Genomic DNA, 13872 nt, shown 5'->3' with positions numbered 1-13872 from the left:
GATCTCAAGTCTCAGGTCCCAGCTAAAGTCTGGGGATCATTTATATCCACCGTAATGGACTCTACAAATGTTTTATATGTCCATCTCCACTGTTTATCTAATTTTGAGGAAACAGTCTGAGCATCTTTTTGATGACAACATGTGGAACAAGTGGTCTCTCACTTTTTTAATTCAATCCTATACATTGGCAAAATCAGAAAGAATGGTATGCCCTCAATCTCATTACTAGTTTTTATCCATGGCTGATTCTTTTAATAAATTCCCTACATATTTTTGACGCTGCCGAATCCCATTTATCTAGAAAAGATTGCTGATACACAAGAAGATTTGTTTCAGATTTTATTCCCTATGTACTGATGGCATCATTTTTAAAACCTGAGATATAAAATAAAGTAACAAGACACCTTTACTTTATGTGCAATAAAGTCAGGCCTATTAAAAATGTATTTTGAGACTGTAGTATAGGAAATAAAATTTCATAGAATTGAGATATGGATTTCTTTCTAATGAAATGGTGATACATAACGAATTTTAAGTTTTCCCCTGTGCATGTATGTCTTCATCTCCAAATTTTAAAAAGTGGTTATTCTTGGAATCTACAACAGTGTGTGTTACATGGTTAGTCAAACTTTGAACTATAAAAAGACAATAACCTAAATATGTGAAAGACTGTATGGTTTAGGTTTTGTAACTTTTTGTTATGATTTTTATAGTATTATCAAAGAAGCCATCACTGCTTTGCATGAAGATTGATGCCCATAAAAAAAATCAATATGGTTTATGCTATTTTGTAATTATGTCTTACTACAGAAAGTAGAATGTTAGTAATGTAATTCCTTCTCCCAAAGTCCAATGTCATAACACTTTATTTATAGGAAAAAAATGTTTATAGCAATAACTCATTAATAGTGAAAATAATGACATAATTTAATTTTGTTCATAATAAGACCATAATTTGGGTATTAATATTTTTATTTTATAGTATTTATTTCTATAAAATCTGCTTTTAGATTATTGACAAATACATAGTCACCAGAACTTTGGATGTATTTATCACTGAGTGATACTGTTATTGTGTGTGAATCTCTTATTTGTTGATTATTCTTTCCAGAGTACTCTGATCCACTTCTTCAACCAGTCAAGGCTCATTTATGGACTTCTGCAAAAGTATCACTCTGGCACTACCTTTCACTAGAATTCTTGGTTAGAATACATTTCTAGATATTCTATTTTGTTGTTGTTGTTGTTTTTTATCTCCAGCAATTTTGTCACTATTTTTCTCCAGCATGTGGCTTGAATATATCTTTATTAAAATTTATCTTAAAAATGAAAGTGGGGTACAAAACACAAGATAGGGATGATTTATTGATGTGTTCATTTATACATTAAAAATTATTTTCTTCTTAATTCGTCTCTAAAAGTGTGATCAATGGAAACTTTATTGTCAAATTAATGGTTATGTCTGTGTGATTCATGTGCTTTACAATAAATTTTTAAAATGAAATTTATTTATTATAATAGTTTGAGATTTACAATAAAAACACAACATAGTTTAGAGTTCCTAGATAGCACACATGCAGTTACCCATTCATTAACCTTTTATCTTATTATGATCTATTTGTATAACTTATGAACCAATATTGATACATCTATATTAATTACCTTAGTTGTGCCTAATGTCCTTTTCTTTTTCTTCTTCTTTTTTTTAAAGTTTTATTTATTTATTTTAGAGAGAGAGCATTAAAGAAGTGGTAGGGGGCCAGGGAAAGGTAGGGAGTCTCAGGCAGACTCCACTGAGGAGGGAGCCTGACTTGGGGCTCACACTCATAACCCTGAGATCATGACCTGAAACTACAACCAAGATCAAACCCTCAATTGATTGAGCCACCTAATAGCCCCCTAATGTCCTTTTTTCTCTTCTAGTTATCTATTTCAGGATACCTTATTACATTTAATTGTCATTTCTCCTTAGGCCTTGTTTGGCTCTGATGGTTTCTAGAGCTTTCTTCATTTTTGATAACATTAAGAATTTGGAGGAGTACTGATCATGTATTTGCAGAATGTTCCCCAATTGGGATTTTGTCTGATGTTATTGTTATGACTGGGCTGAGGTTATGGAGTTTTAGAGAAAGACTACAAAGATAAAGTGCCGTTTTCATCATGTTATATCAAGGGTACAGCTTATCAGCATGACTTATTGCTGACTTTGCTGAATGTGATCAGCTGGCTCAAGTTTTGTTTTTGTCCACTGTAACATTTTCCTTTGTTTCTCCTTTCCATACCATGTATTTTTAATTTTCTATTTAAAAATGAATTATTAGATAATGTGTTCTCTCCCCCTACCCTTTTTTATTATTAACTTAAACTATTTTCATTTTAATATAGTCTCAAGTTGAGAGAAGTCTGCCATGTTGAAATGGAAAGCCTGAATTATTTTAATAAACCATTAACTCAGGGAATTACAGTGCTGCCTTAAAGGAATTAGTATCCATACCATGAACTGAATATAAATAGCAAAGAAAATTATAAAAAAACCTTTCCCATTGTATTCTGTAATGGCTCCATGATGATAAAAATATATTTATAAGTGCATTTTATAGAATAGTTGCAAGATGGAAATATTTAATTAATTTTATGCACATTTAATCTAGAGTACCATGCAAGTTTGAATTATTTAATTCATTATATATCATTGTTTTTCCTGTTTTGGAAATACATAACAATTCTACTCCGAAGTTAATTTATGCAAATATACACTTTGAGCTTTTCTTTTAAAAATCACAGAAGTTCTTATTGTTTATGTCATGAGTGTAAATGTTTTGACAAATTATGATACATAAAATGTGATGTTATTATGGTTTAAATGTTTTGACAGAATATTTTTAAGGAACCTAGCTTATTTATAAATAAATACCATCTTCCAGAATTGAAATGACACATCACTTGCTGTGAAAAGTGGTTATCAACTTGGGGGACACCTGGGTGGCTCAGTTGGTTAAGCTATCATATCTTGTTTTCATCTGGCTTAGATCATGATCTCAGGGTGATGGGATGGAGCCTGGCATTTAGCTCTGCACTCAGTGGGGAGTCTGCTCATCACCTACTCCCCCTCAGCCCTTCCCCACATAACTCTCATACCCATGTGCATACCTGCACTCTCTTTTTCCCTAAGATATAAATAAATAAATTATATCTTAAAAAAATAAAGAGAAGTATTATCAATTTGGTATAATTAACAATTAAGAGACAGTTCCATGTTAACATGCCTGAGAACGTGCTGGGATTACATATTACCTTTGGCAATTCTATTCTCTGAATTTCTAGCCTGCGATGAAGTGAAAATGTAACAATCTAATGGAGATAATAAGCTATTTGATAAGTTAAAATATAACTAATTTTGTGAAGAAATATGATTCCTGCATGTAATAAGCAATCAAAACAAGAAAAAAGTAGAAGAGTGAATGGAGAGTTTCAAAATCCATGGATAATAAATAGAAACATTTACACATGAAAGTGCTTCAAGTATCATGTAATTTCTTATTTGGCTTTAATAAAGTAGTAACTACAGATGGACTGCTTATCAAAGAAAGCTTTAGGGAGCTTAATTACACTTACATAAAATAACCCTTTCAGTTGTTAAGTATGAATTGAGTGAAGAAATCTATCATTACATTTTTAATAATGTATTCAAATTGAAATATTTAGACATTTTCAGCATTTAGTAATTTTCTAAGAGTGAGTCAGCAGGTTCAAAATTAGCATATTTCTTCAATGTAGGCTAATTTAGTTATTAATTTACATAATTTACTTAATGCAAGCCACTTTCTGAAACATTCAATTTCTTAATCTTTAATGAAAATCTAATGTCTTAATTATAATATAGTAGTCTCTGAACACGACTAAATTGAAATTATCACATAATTTAGCTTTTTGCTTTCAGCAATCAATGAGCTTCTATCGCTTTTATGAGTGTGTTTTGAAAAAATAAAAGCTCCCCTAAAACTATGAAATTGTTTAAGATTTTAAATTGTTTAGACAGTAGTATTTCCTTCCCAGAATACTATTTCAAAGAGAAAAATGATCTTATAAATAAAAACATGAATTATTTTTTAAAAGCTATAACTATAGTCAGTATTAGTTTAATTTTAACTGGCTTATGATTTTTGTGTGTGTGTGTTCTAAATTTTCTGTGTTTTTCTTTTTGTATTTTGAATTTCTCTGGTAGAACATTTTAGCTGTCTCATATTAGATTTTTTAGAGAAATGAAGCCAGATAATTTACTTGGGGGTTATTCTCTATTTTAATTCATATCACATTAGATTTAAGTATTAAGAAACTATGCTCCTACACATTACCATATCTCTATATTTATGTTTTTATCATAAATCACAGTTATACCTTGTGTCTATTCATCTAAAATTATAATGCATTGAGCTCCACGCTGCCTGTGGAGCTTCATTGGGATTCTTTCTCTCCCTTTCCCCTCTCCACTCAAGCCCTTTCAAAAAAAAAAAATTTTTTTTTAATTAAAGACTTGTGAGCACCCAAGGACGTTATCAAGAAAATATGACACAATCTATAGAACTTATTTGCAGGTCATATATCTGATAAGGGTCTAGCATCCAGAGCCTATAAAGAACAGTTACAATTTAAGGGAAACAAGAACAACAAAAATCCAGCTTTAAAAAGGGCAAAAACTTGAATAGGCATTTCTACATAGAGGACACAGAAATAAAAACAGAGAACAAGAGCCTAAAAAGATGTTCATGTTGTACCTGGATGGCTCAGTTGGTTAAGCATCTGATTTCAGCTCAGCTCATTTTCCTGGGGTGCTGAGATTGAGCCCCATGTCAGGCTCCTGACTCTCTCTCTTTCTCTTTCTCCCTCTGGCTGTCCCCTAGATCATGCTTCTCAGTCTCTCTCTCAAATAAAGAAATAAAATCTTTCTTGTAAATGAATAAGATCTTTTAAAGAAAAGATGCTCAACACCATCAGTGCAAATCACAACCACAATGAAATATAACTTCAAACCTATTAAGACAGCTATAATAAACAACAACAAGGACAAATTATTGGAAAAGATGTGGAGAAACCGGGACATTAATATTTTTGGTGGAAATGTAAAATGGCATAACACTTGTGGGAAATGTCTTGCACCTACCAAAACGTTAATCACAGAATGACCATGTAACCTTATAATTCTAAAGCATATACTGAAAAGTATTGAAAACAAATACTCAGGCAAGTACCTGAGCATACATAGTCATAGGAACACTATTCACAATTGCCAAAAAGGCTGAAACAATCCAAATAAATGTCCATTAAAGAGCAAATAAATAAACGGATGGTAGTGTATGTATACAGTGAAATACTTCTCAGCCAAAAAAGGATGCCACATCATGGATGAATCTTGAGACATTATGATACAGGAAAAGATCCTAATACAAAGGGTCTCAGGTTATATACCATGTACATTCCATGTACATGACATATCAAGAATAGATGAATCCATACAGACAAAAGGTGATTTGGTAGTCGTGAGGGGCTGGGGGGGAGGGAAGATTAAGGACTAATTGTTTAATAAGCATAAGATTACCTTGTAAGATGATGAAAAGGTATTAGAACTTATTTAAGTGATAGTTGCAGAACACTGTGGATGTATAAACGCTATAGAAATGTACCGTTTAGGGATGCCTGATGGCTCTGTCAGTTAAACATCTGATTTTGTCTCAGGTCTCAGGGTCCTGGGATACTCAGGCTCCCTGCTTAGCAGGGCATCTGCTTCTCCCTCTCCCTCTGCCCCAACATCCACTTGTGTGCTCTCTCAATCTCTAATAGATACATAAAATCTTAAAAAATATATACATTTTAAAATGATGAATTTTATGTTCTGTGGATTTCACCCCAATAAGAAAAAAAAGGAAAAATTATGTAGGGTTTATTTGAAATTCAAATTTGATTGGATACCCTGGATTTTATCTGACAGCCTAACTATATCATATTATATGTATCACTTACTCAATGCTATAAAAGGTAGTCATTTACTGCATTATTTTTTAAAACAGCAAAGTTTACTATTGTCAGTTACTCTTTTCATCACTGAAAATAAGACAATGATTCCTCTGGTTTTAACAGTCATTTTTGCTTTCAGAAATGTAAACAGCTACAAAGAGCAGAGGTGAAGGATCCCCATGTTTACATAGAAATGATTTTTAAAAATCTGTATAAAAGTTACCACTCTCTGTTTGATTTTTCTATTATTCAGAAATCACTATTCTTATCCCCCTTCCTGTATTCCTACGCATCATATCTTATTTTCATTACCAATGTAGCATCAGATTAACACTACTTAAATTATTTTAAACTTTCATTTTACTTCCAGATGATTTTCTCCAGTCATAGCATCTGTGTTTTTTAGATCTATTGCTTTTTCATGTATATAATGTAATGCAACAAGACAACTCAAAAAGGAAGTGAAGGCAAGACAAACAGAAAATCAAAGTATTTATTTTCCTTTTTCTTTTAATTTAATAGAAGTGACCTTACTGATAGTTTCTTTTTCCAACCAAATAGAAAAGATAGCTGTGATTTTTGCAATCTCTTTACAACAGAACAAAACAAAGCCCAGAAGAAATGCCTGTGTACATAAGCTAAGCCTGAAGCACTGAGATGTTTATTAGATGGAGCGCTGGGGTTACATGACAAGCATCTTAAAACATGATTTGAAATGAGGCTTAGTGAATTTTCCCTGCAAGAAGATCCTACTAATAGGAGGGCAGCATGGATCAAGCACTCTCTGCCCACTGCGGAAGCAAGGCTAGGTGAAAGTGAGTACTGGCTTAGTGGAAACTGCAGTATTCAAAGAGTGCCCACTGTGGATTTAAAATGAGAAAGAGATGAGCTCAGCAAGTCAGAGAGATCAAATCCTCTGGTTCCTTTAACTCCAGGAAGACTTACAAAAATAATTAAAAAAAAAAAAATTTCTGAACGCAGTAGAGTTAAAATTTGAATTTTATAGACCCTTGAAAATGGGCTTGAGTTCAGTGAGATAACATATTTATTTTGCATTTCCATTTCTCATAATCTCTATGGGCTTGGTTAAAATGTCAGAAAAGTAGCCAAATGTCTGTCCTATATTTAAATACAGAAGTCATGTGTCTTTACTACATTGATCAATGTGTCTCTTTCTCTCATGCACAATATATTTTGCAGAGTATGGAGGTTTTTTTTTTTTCACTAAAAAGGAGTTTAAATTAATAATTTAGTGTTACATACAGTAACTATCAAAAGCAAAGTAGTACAATTCACATATTGGCTTATTTAAACTTTTTGAACATTGCAATAAATTGCCCCTTGGGAAATCAGGTCATGTTATGTCTTTTCATAAGAATAAAGACTTGCATATATCTTAGTTAAATTCAGGTAGAGCTCATGTAGTACACAACATTGTATTTTTAGACAGTAATGGCCACGAGCTGTTCTTCCTAGAAAGGGTGATTTGAAGTACCGCAACAGTACAAAACCAGGGAACATAATTCTGATATGTATTCAGATCAGAAAATAACTTCTTTCAGAGAATGCTTAACATTCCCTTCTCATTCCCATAACAACAGAAAGAATGCTGATGCTACTTAGCAAACCCAGGCTCCAAAGTAAAAGCAGGGGCTAGAATTATAATGGTACAGAACTAGAATGATAGTGATCGCTCTTGGCGTAAAACAAACAAAAGCCACCATTTTGAACAATGCAAGACAGATCCCTTAAAATACAGAATCGAACTCATTAGATTTGATTCAGCACGTAGGGTTAGCGGTGTCTCTTACCATGCCATATCCTGTTATCCAAAGCCTGCCTCTATTTTGGTGGTAAGACCACAACGACAAACTAGACAACCAGGGAAAGAGGCTGCTCAGAGACTTCAATCACATTAGACAGAGTTGTAATAAAGAAAAATAACAACAATATGTAGAAAATACTTCCATAAGCTTCAGAAACCTGGGGTGGAGGTCTAGTCTATGTTTGCCTAAATGGTTTAGGATGGAGAAAGACAGAATGATGAATGTGCAGAGACAAAAACTGCTCTGTGCAGCTAAAACCTAGAAGGTGTGTAAGGAGTGGGGGAAGGAGATGTTGAAAAAAGAGGCCACCTTGAGAAACTCCATAGGCTGTGTGAAAGAAAATATGATAATAACATGGAGTCATTGAAATTTTAAATCAAGAAATTGACTTGAATTCATCTGTACTAAAGAAAATGGAGAGGATGGTGGAATTATGTGTCAACAACAACAAAACAATGATAAAACCTGTATAATGTGACTGGAGATAGAGAAAAATGAAAACACTAGTATCATAGAATTTAGTGAGTGGTTAAACACAGGGACTAGGAGAAAGGAGAGTCAGAATGTCATCTTGGCTTCTGAATTGGTCAACTAACTGGAGGTTGGTATAATTTGCTGACATAGGGCAACCAGAAGAGAAGCAGGTTAGTTTGGGACATTTATAGCACCAAGCCTTTGAGTCAATTAGTTTAGGACACTTAGAGCCCAAGTTTGGGACTTGTAAGTGATGCCTGTGGTTCACACAAAGTGAATTGATTCAGAGGCTTGGTGCTCTAAGTGTGGATTAAAATCTCAGAGGATTAAAAACATAGAGGTTTATTGTTCACTTGTACCTGTACATTGTGGATAAGAGGTGTTTTCTGAATTCCAGATGATTACTTATTTCAGTGAGAACCATTCCTTATTGAAATGTTTCATGGAAAGAGAATTAGGGGCACCATGATTATTGTGTCAGTGCATGGTGTTTCAGAAGAAACCTGGCCTGGCATCATTAATTATACACACACACACACACACACACACACACACATATATATTTTATTTTTTTAAGATTTTATTTATTTATTTGATGGAGAGTAAGAGACAGCGAGAGAGGAAATACAAGCAGGCTGAGTGGGAGAAGGAGAAGCGGGCTTCCCACTGAGCAGGGAGCCCCCTGCAGGACTCGATTCCAAGACCCTGGGATCATGACCTGAGCCGAAGGCAGATGCTTAATGAATGAGCCACCCAGGCGCCCTATCAACTGCATTCTTATAAGCTTCTATTCCAGTCCCATTGTCATTATCCTTTTTCTGCATGAGTCACAGTAGTTCTTAAGAGAAGGATACTCTGCTCTTGAATGCAAGATATTCTCAGCAAAATATTTTCTATGTTTAAAAATCTAAAAGTAAAACTTTATAATTTGCATTCACAATTTCAACAATTTGTTTAAAAGTAAAAACTTTGAACTTTTACTAACCTACTATGAGTGTCCAGACTCTATCTCACAGTTTTCAAGAATTAGAGTTACCCCAAAGTACTTAGACCCTGGAATTCATGCTGAATTACCAGACAAGATTTCCTTATCTGTCAAGTAAAATTGTTTTTTTGGAGTGTTGTTCAATTCCAGTGCACTTGACTTGAGAGAAGCTCAGTGCAGAGGTGTTATTATTAATGTTGGACATTCAAATGGAAGTATTCAAATTTTAGACATCTTTTCTTCCAGGAGTCTTCAGCATTGCTATATAGTAATCTCCTTTCCAAAGGCCAGCTATGCATTACAGAGTACCATGGATCAGTTACTAATCCCAGGGAGCAGAACATTGCACTATTTACTATCCCAGAGGTAGACCCCAAATAACTCTGATCATTGCATAGTATAAGAGTCACCAAGATAAAACAAACAACGAAACAAAGAAACACAAAAAAACGCAGGCAAGCATTCAATGGAAGCTTTATATACATAGAGAAGAGACATAGCAAGATCAGCTTCAATATGGGTTGGTCTCTGATGACTATCGGGTTTTCTTAGCAACTGACACAAGGCAATTTGCCTATTTGCCTGGCCACACTCTCTGAAGCCCCAGTGCTTTGCAAGGCTGACCTCTTCCCCACGGAATCTGAAATACTGAAAGCAGGGGGCTTGCCTGAGCTCCGTGGACGTACATCTTTTCACAGAACACAGGAGCATACAGTGAGCTAGAAATAGGGAAAGATATGCCCACACAAGGCAATAAACTGGGTACAGGCTCTGTGTGTTCTTCATGTCTTCGTAAGAAAAGTGTTCCAGGCCCAATACCTATTTTTAGGTAGTTAAGCAGAGGTCAAAATACTGTGCATGTGGAATTGTATTTCCCAGTCATATCCTATGTGAATACTACGAGAGTTCTTTTAAGATACACAGAAAACCTCCATTAGAGAGCCATGTGAATCAGGGTCTGATCCTTCCTCACTGATCTGAGAAGTAAAGTAAATTCCATACATCAGTTTTTCATTCCTAAAATGAGGATCCTATCCAAATGCAAAGAGTTATTGTGAAAACTAAATGTGCTAATTCATGGTAAATGCTTAAAATTATGACTACCACAGAGTAAGGGCTAAATAAAATTTATCACTGTTATTATTATTATTATGGTTAATATTAAAAGTGTGGTCACTTGTCTTTCAAATAAAAACTAGAATATCTCAAAAAGATTATTCCTGGTTAAATAGGATCTTGTAGAGGATGATTGGTCATAAACATCAATGGAGTAAGTAGTTGCAAATTTTATATTACACTATTATTATTAGTCATGAATTTATTACTATTGTATTACTAGTTTAAGTTTTATTTATTTATTCACTACACCCCTTTGCTTATGGTATAGCATCCCCCATGCTATTATATCCTTACCTATAAATTACCACAAATCTTTAGTCTTTGGAGCTAAGAAGACACAGAAACAAAAAAAGAAATTCCAAATATTATTTCTAAAACTAGTTATTGGTAAACTGTTCTCCCTATGAGATTTATATGCATTTTTTGGAAATGAATTTGTCTATCTACATATTTTTTGTTTTTTTTCTGTCAAATTCAGATAATAGTTTATAGATAAATCTAATATTTGGTTGTAACCTATAAATTTGCCTAGATTATTTAATTTTGAAATATTCAGTGATTTGAAAAAACTACAATAATTATTATGTACTATTATTAAATATTCAATAGTATAATTTTGTAAGCATAACAAAATTATTATTATTTTTTTAAAATTTATTTATTTGTCAGAAAGAGAGAGGGAGAGAATAAGGACAGGAAGACAGAGTGGCAGGCAGAGGAAGAGGGAGAAGCAGGCTCCCTGCCGAGCAAAGAGCCCGATGTGGGACTCGATCCCAGGATGCTGGGATCATGACCTAAGCCGAAGGCAGCCACTTGACCAACTGAGCCAACCAGGCGTCCCGCATAGCTAAATTATTGACATACAAAATTATCGACATACAAAAATATTGACATACAAAATTATTTTTAGAAAGTAACTTAAAGTGATTTTGAATAGTACTATGAATTAAAAGTATGAAGTATTTTTAAATATAACAAGTTCAGAAATGTTTGAGATCAATACAAAATATAACATCTTAGACAAAAATAGATATAAAATGTAAAAACCTACATGTTTCAATGGGAAATATGGTGAGGACTATCAATAAAGTTTTCTTTTATTATTGAAGGAAAGACATAAAGAAATATAAGTCAGGAAAAAACAAAGTGTGAAGAATATTTTAGAATGCAGTGAAATGTAATTTTTGAATAAGTGGCTTACAATGCAGAAGATAGTGTAAAGTGACTCATTGTCCCATTGTATATTGACGCGTAAGTAAGTTCTATAATAATCTTCTTCACATACTAGAGGCTAGATTAGTTATCATCTGAGGAGACCCTGAACTGTCAGGAGAAATTCAGTATAAGAGTTTTTTTTTTTACCTTTCAAAAGCAGATCCAGGTCTTTCAGCATGGAGTGCTTATATGGCAGTCAAGTGAAGAGCTGGAGACTCCTCCAGGAATAACTACTGGGAAACTAACTCACTCAGAATTTATAAAACTTATCTAGAAGCTCAGTGAAATTTAAACTCAAACAATAAATTACAGTTTAGAATGTTGAGCTATAAAAGAAGAAATGTTGGTAGACATCATAAACTACCCAATCATTCTCATTCCTAACGACACTGATGGCCAGCATCAGACCTTCCAAGAAGCCAAGGTCATTTGACTTCAATCTAGGAAAATCACTGGTCAGTTGGAGCTGTACATAAATGTTCATCCATCATCCAGGGTCAGTAAATCCAGCCTCTAAGGGGGAAAATATTTCATACCCAGCAAATATTTACTCAAAAACAAATATTTGTGGTTGTAGATAACAGCTTTAAACTTAGGTATACTGAAATTTTAACTAGAAAAAAAGTTATTAGGTAACAAGTAATTTCTTTTTTCCAGCGTAGGTATAATGTCTAGAGAAGTCAGATTTTATCTAAAGAAAGAATGGTTTATTTTGTAAGTAAATAATGGGTGCATAAAGTTTGCTGTTTTCTGTTTTACAAAATTTTAGAAAATATGCAAAATCCTCCATCTTAGGGAATTTAGCCTGTTTAAAGACTATGAAGAAAAAAAAAGAAAAAACCCCCCAAAATAAAAAAGAGTATATGAAATTAACATTCACATGAGTGTACTGTAAAATGAAGTTGGAGAAAAGATTTGTTGTATGAAGACTTCAAATTTATTTTAAGAACAATAGCAAATAACAATGACTTTCTCTTCCTGAAATTTCATTCTAAATATGGAGAATGCTGGGACTGGTAGGAAGAAAAATAGGAGGCTATTTCGGTAAGCAAGAAATTAGGGGCTTGGAACAGTAAGTACAGAGAATTAAAAAAGAAGGTAATTGACACACAAGAAAAACCATTTCGACAAGTCAATACTTTTTAGCCGAGAATGGAAATTGAGGCTACATATTTTGTTAAACACAAAGTGATTCTTCTAAAGACAAAACCTGAACAATATTGAACACAATCCATACATTTCCAATAAGTAATCAAACATAATGCACACTTCATTAGAAACAGCAGGTGAAAAGATAAAATGAATCAATAAAGCAAATGATAAAACAAAGTCATTAAGCAATCAACGAAAGTTAAGTGCAATCTAATAAGACATGCGTAAACATGGATTTGCAAGAAGCAGCTGTGATGAGTAACCACTGACAAAAAAATCCTTACTTGTGCCCAGTTACTTCTCCATTTATAAACCCTGTGATTATATTAGGTCTGCCATAATAATCTAGGATAACCATCTTATTTTAAAGATTAGCACTATTCCATCTGTAATTTTAATTCTCCCTCACCATAAAGTATAACGTTCAAAAATTCTGGGGAGTAGGAAATGGGCATTATTGGGTGGAGGTGAGCAGTAAGTGGTGATATTATACTGCCTGCTACAATTATTTAGGATAGGTAAAACAGGTATGTTTTTATTTGAGGAAACAAAGCAGTGGAAATGGAAACACTGATTTTTTTTTTCCTAAATGAATATCTAATTGAATGAGATAAAATTAAGAACAGAGATGCAGGGCTTATTTTTGCAAAGGAGAGGCTCTATCCCTTAAAGATCTCTTACCTACTATATTTAGACAACCATATCAAATAACATCAATTATCCTGAATAAAACAGTTTATTTTAGACTCCAGTAATAAATAAGTATTAATTATTGACCACTTATTTAGATAACTGTCAAAATAATTTATTAATGAACATTTACTTTTTAAATTTTTAAATAGGTTTTATTGATTTTGTTTTTTAATTTTTTTATTATGTTCAGGTGAACATTTAGTTTTTTAGACTAAGCACTGTGAGTAAAAAGATATCATAAAAATTTGCTTTAAGATATTTACAAGTTTACAGAAATATTATTTAGTTAAAGTAACTATGCAAAATCACATAAAGAAATTTTAATTCTATTGACAATACACAACAGCCACAACTCTAAATCCCTAGCCTTTAACGAAAGGAAATACATGGCAGTTG

Source organism: Mustela nivalis (genome assembly GCF_964662115.1).
Source record: "Mustela nivalis genome assembly, chromosome: 15".
NCBI classification, from domain to species: Eukaryota; Metazoa; Chordata; class Mammalia; order Carnivora; family Mustelidae; genus Mustela; species Mustela nivalis.
The sequence above is the reverse complement of the archived record's forward strand: the minus strand, read 5'-3'. Positions refer to the sequence as shown.